The sequence below is a fragment of the Chrysochloris asiatica genome, unplaced genomic scaffold (assembly GCF_000296735.1).
Source record: "Chrysochloris asiatica unplaced genomic scaffold, ChrAsi1.0 scaffold00002, whole genome shotgun sequence".
Classification (NCBI taxonomy): Eukaryota; Metazoa; Chordata; class Mammalia; order Afrosoricida; family Chrysochloridae; genus Chrysochloris; species Chrysochloris asiatica.
This window is the reverse complement of record NW_006408520.1, coordinates 55,797,799-55,804,316: the sequence shown is the minus strand read 5'-3', so window position 1 is coordinate 55,804,316 and position 6,518 is coordinate 55,797,799.

Below are 6,518 nucleotides of genomic sequence, written 5' to 3'. Positions count from 1 at the left end.
AACAAATAAATCTGTCTTGGAAGAAATGCAGTCAAGAATGTTTCTTGGAAGTGAGGATGATGCGACTTCAACTCACATACTTTGAAGGGACCAGTCCTTGGAAAGAGCATTATGCTTGGCAACGTAGAGGGCTAGTGAAATAAGAGGAAGACCTCCAATGACTGATACAGTGGCTACACCAATGGACTCAAACTTCACAACAATTGTGAAGATGGTGCTAGATTGGGAAGTGAGTGTTTCATTCTTTTGGTCACTATGAGTCAGCTATGACCAGAGGACATTTAATAACAACAAAACTAGTACTCAAATTATGGTCCTTTGAACTTTTCTTTGAAATTTTGGGGAAAAAAAATGTTTGAAGGGGCAAAATCAAGTTGTACACTAGATGGGGTAAGGTTTTCCAATGAAAATTCCTGTAGTCCTTCTACCTTGAAAGAATGTGCAAATACATTATTACTATTAGAAAAAAACACACAATCCTTTCACAAAATTTCTAGCCTTTCTCTCAGTTTTCCGTTTTCTTAAAACTGCTTCATAAGCCACTGTGATCGTCCTATGTTTTCCAAGATAAATCTATCAGGATTACCATTTTGGAATTCCATCCCATACCTCTTCCCCACAAAACAACATACAGTTACCATAAACTTCTGAGCCTTGAACTGCCTTGAACTTAAGCAGAACTGCTTGGAAGCCACTATTATGCTATTATGACTGGAGCTTTTTATTTTTAAAAAGCACCCTAACAAGACCTGTTGTTAAGTGCTGTGGAGTTGGCTCGCATTCAAACTGACTAGCTGTGGTTCAAGCCGACCTTGTGGTCCAGTGCTTTCTCCCACAGAGCCACACCAGGACTCCGATTGGAATCCTAGTAGAGATATATTTTTATTATTATTACTATTTTTATTATTATAATACATAGGCTTTATATAAACATGTATCTGTAGGAAGATGAGTTCAAAAAAATTTGGGATCCGAGTAATAATGTATTTTTACTCTACCTCGCACAGATACCTATGTTTATATGAAAACAATTTCATTTCCATCAACTAGACACAAAGATAAATAAAAGTACTATTTTCAAAATTATCAACGCATGATATATTTATGAATAATTCTTATAGTTGATGTGCATGCTTATTCCATGGAAATTAATACAGAATTTTAAAGCCAATAGGAGCCAGCAACTTCAAATGACTAACAACGAGGGATAGGCTATAAGATTTATAGAGACATATTAAAACATAATACTCACACATTGTTTTCTGGTGGAAAGTAGGCCAATAGAGCAACAGTCAATCTTATTTAACACAAATAATATTTAAAATTCTATGGTACTGATGCTGTGTAGACAAATAGGACCGTAGAACAGAATTTATTCTGAAACATACACAAAATATGTAGCAGATATATATACGGAGGCGTCAAAAAGTTTTGCAAGTGTATACGTGGGAACATCAAGAAGACTGGAATTTTTCCATGAAAATTTTGAAGTCCCCTCATATGTACTTACAGATAATTAATGAATGGGCTGATTTTTCAACAAATGACGTTAGCTGTTGTACAATAATTTTCCCTATGTCACTCTGTTTCTTCATGTCTTTCTAGCAGAGACACTGACTGTTTTTTTGACCACAATTTTCAGAGATTTTTTTTATAAAGCAAATAAACTGGAACGATGGAGTTATCTTTTATATCACCCTCCTATGCCCTTCAACACAAGAAAGGGCAGATTAATTTATTGTCTAGGGATTCCTGGTGTAGCACTCTAGGATTAGCACTGAATTGTCAACGGCAAGATGGTGGGTTCAAACCCACCAGTCACTCTATGGAAACTCTCCCTGTTCAGGATCGCTGAGTGGAACCAACTGAATGGCACTTGACAACAACAATAAAAATGATAAGTGTACTGACTTTTTCTGAGTAAAGGTCAGGCATACTTGATGCACAATATAAAAGATTAAAGTTTGTTAAGTACAGTGTTCCTTTCATTTAATGCACTTCCCTTCATATGGAGTCTTAGTGTGGCGCTGTTAATTAATTTGCCGGACTGCAAAATCGGATTGAATCTCAAGGTCGGCAGTTCAAGCTGACCAGCCACTCCTCGGAAACCCTATACAGGGTCGCTATGGGTCGGATTCGACTCGACAGCACTTAACAACAACAACTTCATATGTGGTTTATCAAGCTACATGTTGTTTTTGTTGTTGTTGTTATGTCCTGTGGAGTCTCTTCCAACTCATAGCGACCCTGTACAGGGTTTCCGATGATGTAATCTTTACGGGAGCAGAAAGCCTTATCTTTCTCCCACGAACAGCTGGTAGTTTCGAACTGCTGCCTTATCATAGAAGTCTCTTCATATTTTCATGTGGGAATTGAGACACATAGAACTTGAGCAAATACTAATTCTCTGCCTAGTGCTGTTGATGTGAGAAATAAATACTCTTGTCTTTGACAGGACAGTCTTGGGTTTTATGCCAGCATCCATGAAATCATGGCATATTAATTAGCTACCTTGAGACTAGGATAAAATATCAAATTATTCACCATTCTTGACACAGTCCTTATTGAATATTCATAAGGAAATGAAAATACAAGAAAAAAGTGAGGAAATGCCTAGCTCAAAAATTGAGGTGATGGTTATCTCTGGAAAGCAGAAGGGAGTAGGATGGTATCATAGGTATTTTACTTCTTCAACTTGGTGGGAGTTAATAGTTAAGTAGATTTGAATTTATAATTTTTTTCAGAGCTCTGAATATTCGTTTTATGTGCTTTTCTCTATGTTCTCATAGTAAAAACTGTTAAAAAATTGATCAGGTAGTCATTGTAGGAAATATATACTTAAACACTTAGACCTTTGCCTATAGTAAATGCTAGTTAAATTTTCAAAGGACGCACTGTGTACATATTTTATTTTTATTACAATACAGAATTGTATAAAATGTAAAACAATAAGTCTAGAAGAAGATAAAACTAAACACTAATAATATTTACCTGTGAGAAATGTGAATACAGGTTGCTTCTTTTGCCACCTACTTCTATATGCAATGTTTGCATAATTACCATTTATTATTTGCAGAATGAAAAAAGTTTTATTAAATTGAAGAAGAAAAAACAACAAGAAATGAAGCAATTTCTCTACATGCACTATTAAACTGTATGGATCAACGTATTAGTTTCCTAGGGCTTTTACAATAAAATACCATGAATTGCATAGCTTTAAACAATAAAAATTTATTTCCGAGTTCTGGAAGCTACAAGTCTGAAATCAAGGTGTTAGCTAACCTTAATGTTACTTACATTGTAGGAGCATCACTTCAATCTCTAGCTCCATCATCACATGGTGGTCCCCGTGTGCCTTTGTTTTCATTTATCTCCTTTTTGTATGAAAATACCACTTATATTAGGTTAAAGGTCTACTCTGCTCCTTTATGGCCCTATATCTAGTAATATCACACACTGTAGTTCTGGTAGGATACAAATTTTGAGAGAACACATTTCAACCCATTAGTTGTTGCTAACTACTTTGGAGTTATGATGACCTCTGTACAATAAAATTAGAACATTGTGATCCGGAAAGTTTTTATTGCTGGTTTTTCAAAAGATTGCTAGGACCTTCTTCTTTATTTGTCTTAGTTTTGATACTCATCTGACATATGTTCAGCATCATGACAATTCACAAGCATTCATAGAAAAGTGGGTAGTGGTTGTTGTTGTTAAGATGATTCTGACTCATAGCCACTCTGTATGTGGCTTCCAAGGAGCAGCTGGTGGGTCTGAACAACCAAACTTGCAGTTCACAGTCTAGTGCTTAACCTTCAGTGCCACACCAGGGTGGTGGTTATGCTATTGGTTAATTATTTGGGAATCAAAACCAGATCTCCTGTGTGGGAGGCAATCATTCTACCAGTGAATTGATATTACTCTCTTTTTCAATCCAGTACAACCACCAATAAAAATCTGTTAATATTGAAACAATTATGAAGTTATGAAAGATTTAAGATACTAGCATCATAAAGCATGGTGAAAGAACTTCACAAGAGAATCCAGTCTAGAAATTTGAATTGAAATGTGAAGCTATTGCTTCTTGGCACATCGTTCTTCTATCTGTACATATTTCTGAAGGTAGAATTCCCATTTCTCTAATCCTTCCTCAAAGATTTCTGCTCTCTTGCATTTACTCCAAGTCAAATGGCAGTTTAGGCTTCTTCTCAGGTACCAAGTTATTTTGCTTTAAAGTGTTCTACTAGTTTGAGGACCCAAAAGAAGTCTGAATGGAGCAAGATAAGGACTGTAGAATGAATGGGGTAAGATTTTTCAATGAAATTCTCCAAAGTCAAACCTTGAAATTCTTAGCAAATAAGCAAGTGCACTGTTATGATTGGGAGTAGGGGTGGGGGTCTTGGTGCAACTTTTCTGACCTTTTTTTCACCAATGCAGTTTTCAGTGTTCTGAAAACTTCTTAATAAGTCCTGTGTTCTTTCAAAAAAGTCTGTCAAAAAGATCTCTTTGAATCCCAAGAAACAATCATTAGTTTAACCTTCTGAGTTGTTCTCTCTGCCTAGAATTTAACTGGCCCAGCAGATCCCCGTAGAAGCCTTTGTTCCGATTAAACTTTGTTCACACGGCCCATTGATATATCCAAGATTTGTCACCATTCTCCTTCATTAGCTTTGAGCTTGCTTAAAAGACTGCTGGAAAGATTAGCTCTTTGACTTGATGACCTTCATGCAAAGCTTTATCACCTTTCTAACAAAAAGCTTACTAAAGCCAAGATGTTTGCTTAAAATCGAAAATGTTGAATCATATGATATCCCAAAATGGTAATTTCATAGTCATCTTCCACCAATTTCTAAACTTCAGTCACAGTCTCTTCATTTATCTAGGTTGACAGTATTCCCTCTTGGCTTCTATTTGAGTTTTTCCTGACCTTTCTTAAAATGCTTGAACCATCTTAAAACTGACTAGTTTATGTATGGCAGCATTTCTGTAAACTTTCTGAAAAACTTCAGTGATTTAGGAATACGATCACTTGATTTTTGTTAAAAATTTGTATTATCCCTGACCTCAAGACCACTTTTTTTTCCATTGCATTAAAAAAAAATTCTTTTTTTATGAAGACACCCTAATGAGACTAAGACAAGTGTATTACTGAGAGAATTTGTCTACAGCCATCCACTGATCACACTGACATATTTAAACACATTTTGTTGGTAATAAACCCATGTGTGTATGAACTGGAACACTATCAATGATAAGCACTGGACCACAAAATTGGTTTGAACCCCAAGGTCAGCAGTTCAAACTCACTAGACACTCCTCGGAAACCCTTTAAAGGATTACTATTAGACTGAACTGACTCATCAACACTTAATAACAACAACAACCACATATGTGTGTGTGTATATATTTACACACACTTAGGTATAGTGTAGTTGCTTTCTAGGATAAGCACTGGACTGCAAATCACAAGGTTGGTGATTCTAGCTCATCAGCCTGCTGATGGAAGAAAGATGAAGTTTTCTGCTCCAACAAAGATTTACAGACTCAGAAATCCTATACAAAGTTGCTGTGGGTCAGAACTGCACTGATGGCATTTAACACCAACACCAACATTTATAAACACATATTTGTTGTTGTTCAATGCTGTAGAGCCAGTTCCAATTTATAGCAACTCTTTACATGGTTTCTGAGACTTTTTAAACATTTGAGGGAGCAGGAAGTCTCATCTTTCTCCCTTACAGTGGGTTGTGGGCTTGAACTTCCAATCTTATCATTCACAGTTCAGTACTTATTGAATGGAGCCACTGTGCTCCACATATATACATGATTCCTTATGTTAGCTGTCTGAGATCATTATAGAGAGAAATATTAGCTCAAATGTTAAAATGTGTACTCTAAGTTCAAGTAGCTAAAGTAAATGCTCATAGGAGAAAAAAAATCTGTATTACTAAACAAAATTCATGTCAAGATAATAGACACAGAGAACAAGGAAAAGTGGTAGAGAGTCCTTCAAATTGGATGACAGGTAAATAGATTTCCCTCCCCACTGGACTAGACAGAACAGACAATGAAGTTCAATGCCGTTGACAAAACAAGGCAATGATCTTACAGTGGAACAATTGCGTATATGTAAGTTCAGAAAAAAATTAAAACAAGCTCATGAAATCCAAAGTAAGACCTGAGTATATCCCACTGAATTTAGAGACCATCTTAAGAACAAAATTTCACACATTGAATACTTATGACCAAAGACCAGAAGAGTTGTGGGATAACATCAAGAACATGAAACATGAAGAAAGCAAAACATTTTTAAAAACACAGGAAAGAAAGAAAAGACCAAAATAAATGTCAGAAGAAACTCTAAAACTTACTCTTAAAAGTAGAGAAGAAAAAGCAACTGAAGGAAATGATAAAGTAAGTGAACTGAACAGAAAATTTCAAAGGCCAGATCAAGAAGACATTCAATTATTATATGAAGTAGCAAAGACCTGGAGTTAGAAAATCAAAAGGAAGAACCT